The sequence below is a fragment of the Monomorium pharaonis genome, chromosome 3 (genome assembly GCF_013373865.1).
Source record: "Monomorium pharaonis isolate MP-MQ-018 chromosome 3, ASM1337386v2, whole genome shotgun sequence".
NCBI classification, from domain to species: Eukaryota; Metazoa; Arthropoda; class Insecta; order Hymenoptera; family Formicidae; genus Monomorium; species Monomorium pharaonis.
Window position 1 is genome coordinate 3,074,230 of NC_050469.1, and position 15,801 is coordinate 3,090,030.

A 15,801-nucleotide genomic window follows, 5' to 3' on the forward strand; every position below is an offset into this window, starting at 1 on the left:
AGAAATTGAAATGAATTTTTTAATAGTAATTAATACTTATTTTTAGTATTAAAAGTGCTGCTGTTAATACTTTTAAAACTTCAAATAAGTATAATAATTACTGCCCAATTTAATACTGCTCAGTATTACATTTTTGTGAAAGTACACTGATCAAGTGGTCAATATAAAATAAATCCTCTCAGACAGGATTTCTGATACAAAGACAAAAAATATTCTTGACATATTTAATCTTATTACAACCTCATGTAGTATAAAAATAAAACAAGATTAAGATTAAATTAGAAATTTTTATTTTCAAATCAGTCTATTCTTAAATGTAGAATATCATAAGATTGTCACAAATTTACTAAATCATTCTAAGAAAATAAGATAGCATCAAAAGTCATTAGATTTAAGAACTTTTTATTTAAGAATAAAATATTCCTTTTTTGTTAATAATTATAATTGGCGCTATACCGATCCTATTTTATGATAGATCGAAGAGTAATAGCATTAGATCCAGAAATCTTTTCCGTGGGTAAAGAAATCAAAATATTATTTATAATTAAGCCATTCTGAGAATTGTTAAACATAATTTTTTTCTTCGATTTTTGTGAACAAAGATGCAACAGCAAGAAATGAAAAGATAAAATAATATATGTGTGTACGAGAGCTTTTTGCGAGTATCATCGGCAAGAAATTTGCACAACAAATTTGAGCAACTAGAGTTGTAGTGATATAATGACACAAAAAATTCTAGTTACAAATCTGTGTTTCAACGGCAGACTTCAGCATCTAAAAATGATTCCAAAAACAATCTATATATTCTCTTCCATAAAACATTATAAATCAATGTACTTGAAGTAAATTATTTCCCCCCCCTCCGCATCTCTCTCTATTTCTCTGTCTCTTTTCTACTCTCTTTAAAAAAAAATTTTTTAATGTATTTTAAAAACCGTGTCCGCGCATTCCTTCGACGGATCACCCTTTAAATATCTTGCCGTCGCGAAACAGGCAAGCTTTTCCATTTTCGCGAAGCAAATCATTAGCGATCGTTCGTTTACGCTTGTCGGTCAAACTGGTTAGCCTACAGCCCCGCTGAACGTTTCCGCATTCCATTGGCGACGTACTTTCCGAGGACGTACTTTCCGAGGACGTACTTTCCGAGGACGTGTAAAAGGTGGGTAAGGTTATCGATCCTTATCCACGCTTTTCATTCAAGATCGGCAATTTCTTCGAAACCCGAGCGTCCGATCGTTCCGCTTAATCGCGATCGCGCTCGGAGAGGGCCAATTACGGGCCTTACCCGCGCAAGTCATCGATTGGCGTCAATGCATAGCGCGCTCACTTTTCTCGAAACCTTAGCCGTGCACGTCATCACCCGATCGTCACTGGTTCTACGTAAACTCGGAATCCATCGAGCGATTTCTCTTTGCGTTGATCTAGCAAAATTAATCGGCGATCTCGCCATGTGCATGCAAACGTCCAGACAGCAACCTGATATTATTTGTCATCAAAATGTAAAAAAAAACTTGTCCCTTTTTGCCACCTTTAGAGATATCAGATCACAATATTTTCAGTGTTTTCCAACAAATGTTAGTAAGTAATGAACAAATAGTAAATAATTGACGTAGACACATTACGTGCTAACGATGATTTAACGCTTTATTAATGTAATTTATTTTTCGCAGTTCCAAGTTTCCATCATTAGGCCTAAACCATCGCTGACATCGAATTAATTAAACGATAAAATCTCGCGGGAAAAGAGTAAACCGATACATAAGAAAAAATATTACTCAGTAAAAAAATTGTTCATATAAAACATTTTTGTTTATATTAACTTTTTTGTAAAATGTTTGATACAAAAAATAAGTCATATTAAAAAGACCAAAACCCTAATTAAAGAGATAATTTTCGCATTTTTGCTTCTTTTACAAAAAGCTAAATATGAAGAATAAGAAAAAATTATCTAATTAATTGCCAACCCTAATTAAATTTTTTCAATTCAAGTATTTATGCATTTAATTTAAATACATAAAATATTTGAACTTTAATTCAAATATTTATATGTTTGACTGAAATAAATAAAAAATATTTAATAAAAATTTAACCAATTTGAAAAATTAATCAGATTAACAATTGTTTTCTCAGTGTACTGTTTTATTGAATAAAACAAAATTTTAAGTTTTTCTTTTTAATTACATCTCTAAATCGAAGTTCCAAGAACCAATACTTTTTGCGAAATATTCAAAAAATTCTGGAAACTTGGAACTGCGACGAAAAATAAATGATCCATTAATTAATAAAGTTAAATCATCGTTAACACATAATCTGTCTATGTCAATTATTCACTGTTTGTTTTGTTTATTACTTACTCTTTGTTGGAAAACATAGTTAAAAATATTACGATCTGATATCTCGAATTAGCAGAAGTGAATCTTTTTTAATGCGAGGATTCACATTCATTTGAATGCCTTTTATTGCGATTGAATGCGAAAAATGTTTAGAGTCTTAAGTGAATTTTTTTGAATGCGAGAGTCAATATTTGAAATGAATTTTGAATCCTTATTCAAGCAGAATTCAAATGATATTCAATTGAATAGCTTCTCAATTCTGTTGAATTCTGTGAAATGTCAATATTTTAAAATTCTTTTTAATCCGACGTTTTATGCAGGGGTCTTTAATTATTATTTAATTTTAGTATTACATTTATATATATTCTTTTGAAAGTAAACCATCATATCTTTTTGGTAAATAAAAACGGACTTTCATCCACAAAATTTTTTCATTTTACATTATTCAACTCTACTATGAAACGTTTTCGGAATATTCGAAATCTGGAATATTTTTAAGTCTAAACATATTTTCAAATTAAGATTCTAATCAATTTTAGTCGAAAATTAAGATAATTCTGTTAATTTATAAAAATTAAGTTTATTAATACACAATCTGCGTCAATCTTTTATTATCTAGCATATAAAAAAAATTAGAGAGAAAACAATAAATAATTGTAAATTATTTAAACGATTCTGCTATTTAAATTAATCACAGAAGTCTCGTCGTAAAAATTTCGATTATTTTGTTTTGTTCATGTATGCAGAATTGTAACTAGCTTTTCATGTGCCCTAAGCAAAGTTTTATCTTTAGAACCTTAATTTTTTGACATGGAAAATAATAAAATAAAACAAATGTAAAATATTGTTCACACGTATATTAATATATATAAATAATAATGTATATAAATAAAATTTCATTTGTATACAAATGTAAAATAAAATAATATATAAAAAAAAATAATTATTTTAACTTTTTTAATCTTTATTTCAGCAAGTTCATTTATATTATAATTATTATCCTTAACATTTTATTCTATTCAAATAAAATTATAGAAAGATTAGATAATCGTTTCCCTTTAACAGTCATTTATATTAGTTTTAATTTGCTAAAATTTCTCTTATATAAAGCAATAGAAATAAAAAGAGTGGAAGATATTGAAAAAGCCATATTAATGTTCCGATATAACTCCAAATTAATCCAAAGTTATTAAGACCCGGTAAAATATCAAACGGAATTGCAGTTTAAATATTTTGCGTTCGTATCGAGGCTTCAAACTAACGAGCAAGGCGGCGAAATTGTTTAGTAAAAATTTTTATATAAAAACAAATATAAATATATATTACATGCAAAATATATCCATATATGTTTATATATGTTATTGCATAAAAATTTTTTGACCAGATACAAATTTGAAAATATATCTAAAATTCTTTTTGGTCAGTTCCATTTCAGAGGCTCTAGTGTCCCTATTACCTCCGCCTGGTTACGACGCTGGGTGAACGAACCTCGCTTTTCATCTCGCAGCGGGGATAATAATTTCGTAAGTTAGCGAGCGACCGCCAGGTAGCAATTAAGTTTGACGTTGTCGTCAAAATAACGCGGGAGCGTTTCTCTATCGCTCCAGAGATATTTCGACAAAAGCTTAAAAAAAAGAAAAGAGGATAAGAGGATCCTTTTCGCGCGAGAGAAAGAGAATACAAAATCGCCGCGATTCCTCGATCGATAGCTCGTCTCTCGAGAAAAACGGCAGCGCCATCTAGGCTTCTCGCGATTCCGAGAAAGCATCACGTTTGACGCTTGACATCTCTCAACGTGACGTCAGTTCAGTCGATCAGCAGCAACATCGAGGAACGCGCCAGCGCACGCCAGCGGCATACTGTACGGTGCATCCGTAACATCGTATACGCGAGAACTCGCGCGGTGTATCACGGTTGGTCTTGGAGGAGGCCTCGCGGATGTACGAGCGGAGCGGAAGATCCCGCGTGAGAATCCCGGTGGTACGTCGCGAGGAAAGTCGGAGGCGCGCAAAGTGATCCCGACGCGGCCGCCCCGGCGCGCGCGGTGCGAGGGCAGGGGCGGCAGGGTTGCGGAGGAAGGGAAGGAGGAGCAGGAGGAGGAGGAGGCGGCGCGATCCTCCGTCGTCCCGCATACGACGCCATCTTCGCATTGTGCGGTCGCCGCCGCCGTCGCTGCCGCCGCTGTCGTCGTCGTCGTCGTCGCCGTCGTCAGGGTTGACGGCACTGCCGATTGATCGCGCATACGCGCGCTTGTGTGCCCGTAACAGTACGCGCGCGCACGCTCGCTTGTTTTTATCCGGAAGGAATACGCGTTGAAGGATCTCTACGATCAGACGGCCTGTCTGCCTCTGTCTCGCGAATGTAAACAATAAAAATCTCCGTCGCGGCGGCGGATATCATGCGCGTCGCGTGGTCGGATCGGTGCTCGCGTCGTCGTACGAGTCGCGCCGAATCGAGACGGAGTTGGAGCCGAGCCGAGCTGAGCTAAGCGAAGTGAAGTTGCCGTCGTGTCGTCGCTTGTGCGCTCGGCGTTCCTCGACCCGGGTCGCGGAGCCGCCCCGCGGAGTTGGTGTGCGTGCGACGGGATTACCGTGAAGTGGGAACGGCAGCGGCCGACCGTCGCTCCGGGCTCGCCCCGTTGCGTGTACTCGGCATCTCTCTCTCTCTCTCTCTCTCTCCTCTCTCTTTCCCTCCCGTCTTCCTTCTTCCCGGTTTCTCTCTCTTTCTGTCCTTCCCTCCCTCCTTCCCGCACGGTCGCCTAGGATATTCCCGATACCTGAGACGGGTTCGCGTGCGCGAACAACCGCGTACGGTTCTACGTCGGCTCCGTTGCAATGAGAGATCTCGGCAGGAAACTTGCGGACGGAGCTGCATTCAGGGTGAGTAATTAATCTCTCTTTCTTTGTTCCTTTCTTTTTCTTTTTCTCTCCGTGTCTGTCTTCGCCGACGATCGACGTCTCCGTGCTGTTTACGTTTTACGCCCGCGGCTCGCCCGAGGGCTTCGCCTCCGTCGTCGCGTATCAACGTAACCGTCGGCGTCGTCATCGTCGTCTCGCGTTTTCCCTTCCTCGCGAAAGAACGCGCGTGCATTTGCCTCCGCCTCGTTCGCTCCTGTTCATTGATGTGGGTATGTACGTACGCGTGTTTCGTTTCGTCGCACGCTCGCGCGATCCCACCAGGTCTGCTTTTTTCCTTCTCTCTCTCTCTCTCTCTCTCTCTCTCTCTCTCTCTCTCTCTCTCTCTCTCTCTCTCTCTCTCTCTCTCTCTCACTCTTTTTTTTATAGTTGAACTAATGCACGACTCTACCGCGAAGTACCGTGAAGTGCTCTCCGCGCGCGCGGAGAGAATTTTCTCATAAAATTTACCCTGAAGTTCACGGTAGTCACGTAGGGCAGCATTGTACTTGGAAGAAATTTATGTGATTCTCTCGGATTTATTAATGTCTGTGTGCTACACGTATTTCACATTTTAACACGATCCAAAATCTGAAATGTGTTTAACTATTTTTTAACTAAATTGAACAGTAAAATTCCAATGATTTAAAAATATTTTGAATGCTTACACAGTTGGAAAATTTGTTTTAAATTTAACATATGTATATCGCATTGTTTGCTTAAATTCTTCTGTTAATTTAATGCAAGATGAATGTATTAGGAAGTAACATAAATATTATGTAAAAAGTTAACACATTACAATGGGACACAATTTAGAAACAAAGTGAAAACATATTTCTTCAGTAGAATTAACATTTATAATATGTTGACACACGTACATTTTATTCATTAATATTTTAGAATTTGTGTATTTATTGAGATTACATTATTTTTGTTATTTGTTCATTTACCCATAAATTGTGTTACTTTAAGAAATGTTGAATATTAATTTAATACAAAATATTAAAGTAACATAATCACATTATGTTAAATTAACACTTAGATGTGTTAAAAATTTAATGAACTTTTAACATATATGTAAAATGTTTTTACTGTGTATGATTCTTATTGTCTAAAAAAAGAATACCAAGTAATGATAAATTTATACAACAATATCTTATATAAATTTTACAATGGAGGATATCTTCAATCTGACTCAGTCATGATAACTTTACTATGCAGCATGATAAATTGATTCGCATGCTGTTTATGTCATGAATAGAAGTATAACATTTATCAATAGAAGAAATGGCGTAAGGCAGGATACTCATGATTCAGATGTTCCAGGTTCGAATTTTACTAGGCTAAGCATATTTTTATTTAAAAAGATACATGTAACATTAAATATATAGTTATATAAAAACAAATTTTATATGTGATGAATCATCACTGATGATCAACTGTTACATTGGAAAATTGTCTCGATTTGCAAAAATTTTGCCTCGGAATATTTACTTTTCTGTACATGGAAATTTTTATTAAGCAGTTTATAGAATGCCTTTTCTATATTTGAAAAATTTCTATCGTTACTTATAATATTCGATAAGTTTACTCTTGTGTTTCAAACTTATCACTACATATGTTAAATGTGTAGCAAAATTTGTGATAAAATACAAAGAAGAATTCTTTCTCTGTATAAAGTGAAATAGTATAATACTAGTCGCACAAAGAAATTAAACCAGCTACCAAACAAATAAAAATAACCTGATATAATTGCATTTTCAATTAAAAGATGATAGATTTTAATCAAGTCTTTATGAAAATTAACTTTAAAAAGACCAATTAATTTGCAAGTTGTAATTAAATTAATTAACGAATAAATAAAAACTTGATATAACATTTTACTAAAAATCATATTTTAATTAAATTTGTACGAAAATTAAATCTAAAAAATATCAATTAATTTGCAATTTATTATTTTAAAGTCTTATCATTTTCATATCTTTCTTAAACAGTCACTGGTGGTGTTTACCGACTGCAGTGACCCTCTGTTTAAAATTTGACGAAAGCGAGGAAGGTTTGAAGGAGGAGAGGGGAGTTTTTACCGCAGCAATAAAAGAATTTACTGTAAACTTGTATATACATATCACGTCCCCGAGGCACTCTGATTTTTTCCTTTCTTTTTTTTTATTACGACGAAAGAGATCGCGGTGGTTTCTCAAAATAAAATGCCTGCCGAGAGGCACGCTGGATCCGATAACGAGAGATTTTTCTCTCCTCACGCAGGCATGGTTTGCGCATTACGGTTTATCGTTTAGAGGGGGACGGGAGTTTTTCCGGCCGAGGGATGCGGATCTTTTCCGCGGTGGAGAGGAGGGCTCGCAGGCATTATACGTGGCCCGAATCCCTTCCCCTTTCTTCCCCCGAGGTTCACGTGTTGTCCTCTTACGCGGTTGCGTTCGTGTGCGTGCCTCCGTCCGTCGAGCGGGGTGCTCCCTCTCTCTTCCTCCCTCTTCCTCCTTCCCCTTCCCCTCTCTCTCTTTCTCTCTTTCTCTCTTTCTCGCGCACGCACGCGTTCCTCCTTCCCTCACTCGCTCGCTCGCTCGCACGCTTGTAAATCGAAATCTGAGGTGCTTTTCGAGCCGCGTGTTTGTCGCTCGTAAAAAGCCCCACCGAGCCCGAAGGCTGCAGAAGCGGGATGGCATACTGCTGTTTGTCTCAGGTTCGCGAACCTAACCGGCGAAGGCACGTATATACGATCGGCAGGCAGACGGGCAGTCAGGCAGGCAGGCAGTCAAGCAGGCGAGACAGGCAAGCAGGCCAGGCCAGGCAGGCAGGCAGGCAAAGCGGAGGCTTTTCGTCTCGTTTTGCGGTTTAACGCCCGCAAATTTATTCCTAATATAAATTGAGAAACAACGGCGGTTTTCGGAATTCGCGCGTTTCAAGTCCCGTGCTTGTTTTTGCGTGCGCGTGTATTTTCCCTCTTTCGCTGCCGAACTTTGCACTTCGTTCCGTTTTAGCGGGGAAATCCATAACTGAGCGCGACTGCAAAAGGAGCAGGTTTCTCTCTCTCTCTCTCTTTGGGGAAGAAAAAAAAAGCGTTCAACGCGCGTTCCTGTTTTGATGAACGCATACGTCAGTATTTTTATATAATAGTGACACAGGAAGAATTTTCTCTCCAGATCACGGTGGTCGTGAGACGCAATGTGGACTTCGAGGAATTTTATTATATTATAAGTATAAATTTTAATAAAATTTACTAAAATTCTTCGAAGTTCGATCCGATTCTATGATCTTGAGGATTAAACCCTAGGAGAAAATTCTCTCTATGTATTGTAAGGCATAGAAAACATATAAAATATGTAGAGAGACGTCTAAGCTGTAACATAAGTTTTATTTATTTATTTATTATAATTATTTTAATTATTTATCATTGTCACCTGAGCTTATGGCAAGTTTTTAGATTCTAATTGTATGCCCTTTCTTTAAAAAAGAAAATACATTTGCGCGAGAACAGATCTATGCTATGCTTTAAGAATGCTGGAGACGTTTGTCTTGTACCGATAAAAAGACAGTAATTTTTGTATTGTAAAATCTTTTTATTTCTTTTATAACTTTGGAAATCCTTTTCCAGAATGAAAGAATACGCATTACTACCAATCTATGAGAAGGAGTTTATAGGTACCAAAAACGAAAAAAATTGTTAATTCGCGGTAGTTTTAGTCGAATGTTGTGTCTGGAGCTGCCATATCGTAATAGTATTTGTTTAATAGAAAAGATCTACAGATTGTACTTACGAAATTAGAATTCATAGACCACAGACTGGTAGACCACAGAAACAACCAATGTCGAGTCTCAAAGTCGAGTTTCGACAATTAGATTTCGATGCCTAATTGAGGCAAAATTGCACTATGAAATTTAGTTTACGTACGCGTAAAAAGTCGATAAGTAGAGCAACATGGAAAACATTTTTTCGTTCTTAATATAAAATTTAATTCAGAGATTGATATTAATATGTGTATTTTAATTCTGGAAAAAAATTTTCAAATCTATAAAAAAAATACATACGAAATTTTGTTAATGATGTGCACGAATGACTCTACATTATCTAGTTCAAATTTAAAGGGCACTCCAGCGTCCTCTTAATCATATAACAAAAGTATAAAGTAAAAATTGATTACGTTTTATTTATAATAGTTGTTTTAAAATGGTTTAAAATATTTAAAATGGTTGCAACCAGAGATGAAAAAAAGCTATTGTTTTATTTTGAGATAAAAAACAATTCAAGTGTTACGAATTTTTTTTTTACTAAACTGCTGAAAAAAATAGAATTTATTTTTATATTCTTTCGTTAAAATGTTTGACAGTACATTATTTCGATATTATTTAATTTTTTTTGTATTTCTAATTTCAAATTAGAGCGGAAATGTCTTCGTTGTTACGGTACCTAATGAGTTGATAGGTAACGCCTGTTTGTTAATAAATAAATAATGAAAAGATTTCTATGCTTTTTTATTGTATCTTTTTGTGTTAATTTATGAGTTTCTAATGATTAAATAAAAGAGATATGTTTGTTCAAACAACACAAATTTGAACTCAATTCTCACTTCCAACAATGATCCAAGTATATCCATGACCATTATCACTTCAGTCATTGTCATATTTTGATTGTTTACAGTTATTTTCATATGGTAATTTTTTGGGTGAATCCAAAAATTGAGTTCTAAAATAAAAACATTGTATCAGATGTCGAAGAAAAATATATTTGAATAAAAATATTTAGATAGAATAAAAAATTGTTTTACTGAGTCTATTTTTTCAAATCTAGTTTTTTCCAGTTATTTTCACACACACATGTCTAATTAACTAAACTTACTAAACTATCTGTTTTATTTTTTTCTCTATATGATTTTTATCCCCCTCCCCTCAAATTGATTACAAAAAGTATTGTTATCATACATAATCTGTTGTAAAGCACATTTGATATCATTCCTTTTTACATTGTTTTTTTTCTTGCCCTCATTAACGAGAAATGAGATACTCTTAGCTGGCTTCAAAGTGGCAACCTCAACTGCGCGTTTCTCAGGAACTCTTCTGAAGATATCAGCATTACAAATAAAAAAAGCTTATAACATCATTATGTGCAAATAGATGGTAGGTTCATCGTTGTAAGATAGAAAATTTTGCGAGATCTAATTTTCTAGAAAAGATTATAGATTTAGAAAAGATCTAGATCTAGAAAAATTGAGAAAATCTGACACGCAGTGTCGAAATAGTGATCTTTATAGTTAGTACTTATTTCGACATTAAAAATGAAATATTTGATTACGATATCTCTTGTGAACTAGGGAAATGGTTGATTTTTATGACGGAACGCTATTTGAAAAACTTCGTAATCAATATATTTTAATGATTTCTTAGAACGCTTAGTTAGTACCTTCTGACATGTTGATTTCTCCAATTTATATGTATATCATTTTTATTTGCATGAAACAACTTATAAGTCAGTTTTCTCCACTGTACTAGTATTTAATTTTCTGGTACAAGCTTCAAGGATCTAATTTATTGATTACTCAGTTAGCATTTAATTTTGTAATACGTAAAAAATTATTTAGCACTCGATAGGGAATAACTTTAACGAAAATAAGTTTTTATTTGTCTTTCTTCACATTTCTCTAAAGATTTTTTCGATTTTTATATTACATCAGTGTTAAGAAAAAAATTTTATGAAAAGTTGAAGGTTGACACAAAGGTAAAAACAATTAAGGGATGGATGCTTTCTTTTTGTTCTTTTTTTGTAGCACGTGTTTTATATTTTTTGTTGTTTTTCAAACTTCTTATTTACTGTTTTTTTATCTCAACTTTGTTGAAGATTCGTCACAGAAATTCTGTACGAAAAGTACCTTTTTGCTTACAGTCTTCGCGGAGATTACAGATTGTTAGTATCATCACAAGAGTCCTTCGTGTACTACCAATCTCATTTCGATCTGCGAATACACACGCGAATAAAATGACAGTTAAACGTTCCGGACAATCCATGGTGAGAATTATATGATAAAGAATACAATTTTATATCGCTCATTTGTCACGACAATGACATAATTTGAGAATTGTCAGTCATTTGACGTTGTTTGCGAAAAAGAACAGAGTCAATGTGTCATTATTCTAGCATATAAGCCCAGATTGCACGAATAGACAGATACAACTGTAGAATGCTTTTGGCAGACATTTGTTGATGAATTACTCGTGCAAAAATTAAAATAATTTTATAGAACACAAATATAGTAAAAAATAAATAGCGTCTTCATTTAATTTACTGTGCATGAAGAATTGTCAAATATTATTCGCATACAGTTGTATCTGTCTACTCGTGCTACCTAGAATGCATATACAATATATGCATATAATAGAATTTTACATTATAGTATATTAGAGAAGCAATTATCCACAATAGTGAAGAAAAGAATATCGACACAGCATCGATTGCTATCATAAACGCGCTTTTTGTTTTTGAAGAAAGTACGTTTGAAGTGATAATTATGCATCAAACATAATTCCCCTTTTTATTTCTATTATTAGAATACTCTGTATCCGTAAATGGTTCTTTTATCTCTCACTTACGAAGGCACATTTCATTTCGTAAACACGAGTGAACAAAAGAAACCATCGATTTGTCAGTACAGTTATAAAAGAGCACTTTCTGTTATTGTTTGTCGACCACCAACCGACCATTTCCAATGGTGAAGTGATTTGCGAAGGGCTCTTGGAATATTTCTTTGGAAAAAAGAAGAAACATTAGTTTCGAAAAGCCGATTGAACAATGGCGTATCCGTTAATTCGATCACAGAGTTACATCTCGCTTTAAACACATTCTACCCGAGTGCAGTCTCGAAAGGTTTATTATATACTTCGCGATTATTGCGATCGAAGCGTGAGCTCGCTTCGCGTTTCGCGCAATTTCGATGGCGATTCTTCTCTGCGAATTCTGCGATCAAAATGCCGGGCTTCGTGTTACGCGCATCCCGACGACGCAGCATTGCTCGCTCGTTTGTTATGTACTCGTTCTCTGTATGTATAAATATTCATTGCTGTTCAATCTGTTGCACTTTTATTTTACCAGAGAGATTGATGTTACACCGCAAACAATCCCGTGTTCATTTTTTATTACCTGACTCATTTACCACTGGAATACGCGGCATATTCTCGCGGCAAATATATTGTTGTCGTCGGTTAGACAAATTTCAGGTTCTAATGGCCAAATTGTGTGCCTTCGTGTGATTAAAAATAAGAAGTACACATATATTATCGTGTTCTCATGTTAACTTGTAAAATAAAACTTTTGTAAACATTTTGTTGCGTAATTTTTATTTCTTTTTAAGTATATTTATTAAAATAATTATTAATTTGCATTAAATATACAGCCAGAAGTATTAGAGCGGGAGGCACGTAAATATTTTAAAAAAGACATTTAACTAAAGAAAATTTAAAAGAAAATTGAAATGTGAATTAGCCTTCGTTTCAAGAACAGCCTTTGCAATTTTTATGTATAACACCGATAACCAATAGAAAACAATATAGAGAAAAGAATTTCAGATAAATGAAAAATATGTAAGTTATCTAAGGCCACTTTACTTTTGGCCAAGGGTGTATATGTAATTATTAATTATTCAAGTTATTAATTATGCAAATTATTTAAACGGACGTATGTTCAACGAGAAGTGAAAATTATGCAAAAAATGCTTCCATTCGAAAGGCTTTCTTCAGGCTATTCCCGCGTTATACTTGGCACCACGTTGTGTATTGTTTTCAAGCACTTTGACGTACCTCGCTTATCTTACCGTAATCTGTACGACGCATTAGTTCTAGAATTTTTTTCCCACTGTGTTTACAACTTTCTATTTCTCTTTAACACTTGTTTAGTTTGCGCAAGCGATTACTTTGCACATTTTTTCGATCTTTTTGCTTCTTGAAACGTTTCGATATTATTATTCGCGGTACACTTAATATAAAGATAATTTATATTCATAGGAATTTAACACAATTTATTTTCTTTAATTTTTTTCATTTTTGTACGCTTTATTTTGTAGTTATCTTATAACCAAGTAAAAAACATTGAGCTTTTCTATTATCTTCTCTTGTTTAACGAAAGACGATAGCTTTTATTATCAAGAATACACATACTTTACTGATTGCCAATAATTACTATCTAAAAATAATTACTTTCACGAGGTACATTTTTTAAAACCGTTTTTATTTATTTTTTCTTTGTACTGAGAAAAAAATAATTAATTCAACAAAATGTTTAGTTGCGGGCTGCTAACAAAAGATATACTTAATATAACAATATTTGCTGTTAATTCAAGTGCAATGATATTGATTGAACTATGTAGTTATATTGCAATACCATATACTGTTGTATTGAATGTATCTTTCGTTGGCAGCCCGCAACAAAAAAATTTTGTTGAATCAATTATTGAATCTTTTTTTCTCAGTGTGTGATTACATTTATTTGTATATTTCCTGTAACGTATAAGTTAAATGTGGACCAAAAAAGTAAATATTTTTACAAAAATTATTATTTTAATTGTCATTTTCTTTGAAGAGATTAAGCGTCTTGTAACAATATTCTCACGATACTTTTGTTCATCATTGTAGAAGTAAAGTTACAAAATTTCCAAGAAAATGCATAAATGTTCACGATAAATGAAGCATCGTTTTTGGAGTTTGATATATATATGAGGTTATTGCTTCGGTAATATTACATCATGTTATATTATATCATATGACATTATATTGTGTCGCATGATATTACGTAATATCGTATGATATAATATAATGTGATAAAGTATATAAGCCAATTTTTTCTACCTATCTATTAGAGATCGTTGGATCCACACTCTCGAGTCACATATCTTGCCGTATTCGTGCGAAGTAGCGTTACTCGGTATCGCGACGTCTCAGAGAAAAGAAGATATTGAGATTTATTTGCTTGCAGCGATGATTCTTCATGCGATGATTCTTCATGCGATCTCCTGAAATCATTTGAGAACAAGTGCCGCGTTGAACGACGGGTCGTTGACGATTTCCAACGAATCGATCGATATTCAGAGAAACGATATCGCTAAATAATCGTACTTTGCCAATTGCTGGCAATTCAACAATTAATTTCAACGATTAATTAATCTCGACAATTAATATCTTGATTCGAAAAGAGCATGGGCTTCATTCGAGTTATGCAGCTTTGTTTAGGGATGGAGTTTCTTCACAATACAGTTACGCATAGAGAAATACATGCTCTAAATTACTTTTATTAAGTTTAATTAAATATTGCTTGTTTTGAGTATTTTGTAACTTTCAAATTTATTCAAAATTTATTCTGAATTTTAACCCTTCGCGCAGACTACATTGTTTTTTACTATTTGGATTCCCTGAATCATTGTTCATTAGTACATTGTATTTTTTAAAAACTTTTGAGTTAAAAAAAAAGCTGAAAAAAATTAGTATACTCTTTATAAGACTCGAAACGGTTTTTACTTTTTTACATGTCTGATTTTGAGATAGAACCGATGTTGTGACTTTTCTTTTGCATAAAATTTTATAATATTCTTTGAAAGAGTATAAGTTCTATTTTTAAATACACAATAAGATTTTTCTAAGATTTTTTCTGATGAGTATATTTCGAGACTTTTGAGTATTTCCTGATTTTATCAAAAAAATATTCTTTGTCAAAGATAATCATTATTTAAAAGGAAAAAGGTTAATTGCGTAATTGTGCTTTTCTTAACAGTACGATTGATATTTTTTTGTCTGCGATGATCGATCCGTGAGGCGATTACGATTATTCAAGATTCCAAAGAGCGCGTATATCAGAGAGCCGAAATCACAGAATTTGCAAAATGCCGATACGACAGATTTACGGACGTTATGAAATTGTGTTGCGCCGACATCGGAAAGTAGAAGATACTGAAAGAGTAAGAGAGAGAGAGAAAGAAGAAGAGAGGGAGAGAGAGAAAGAGATTGATCTGCCGCACGATCGCCACGTGTAATCAGCTGATAGTAATCGATGAAAATAAAGCAATACAGACAAACATCTGTGATTGATAACGATGCTCCTGCGGTGGAAGAGAGGGAAGGGGATGGGTGTATCATTGTTTCCGTATTGTCGCGAGTGAGCCGCACGTGGACCACAATCTCTGTGAAGTTGGCACCTTATTTTTACAAAAATTAAAATTTTTTTTAAGCTCTGAATGCATCCCGAAGATTTCTAGAGTTCTCTATTAAATTTAAAAAGTTCTGGCGAATTAAGCTTAAAAATCGATGATTCAATTTTGGGGATGCTTTTTAAAATTAATAGAGAACTCTAGAACTCTTCAGCTTTGGGGTGAATATTCAACTTTACAGAGGTTGGGCCATACTCATCCGAAAAGCGGATTTCCGCGAAGAGAGGCCGCGTCCCTGCTCTGCCAGGTGACCTCTTCTTTTTTTCTTTTTTTAGAGAAATTTGTCATTCTGCAAGCGCTCCCGCACGGAGATATAAATACACGTCAGGCACGCTTTCCACGGAAAGCGTCCGATCGGCGGACGCGTGGCTCTTC

At 34.5% G+C, this 15,801-nt stretch overlaps 1 protein-coding gene across 1 annotated transcript in view; it reads left to right on the forward strand.

The window, feature by feature from the left end:
• The first annotated feature begins 5,090 nt into the window (after window positions 1-5,090).
• LOC105828601 overlaps window positions 5,091-15,801 on the forward strand; it is a 35,095-nt gene continuing 24,384 nt past the window's right edge. Inside the window, exon 1 of the mRNA XM_012667019.2 lies at window positions 5,091-5,212. The gene's annotated coding sequence lies outside the window, so the exon portion shown is untranslated. The remainder of the gene's footprint in view (window positions 5,213-15,801) is intronic.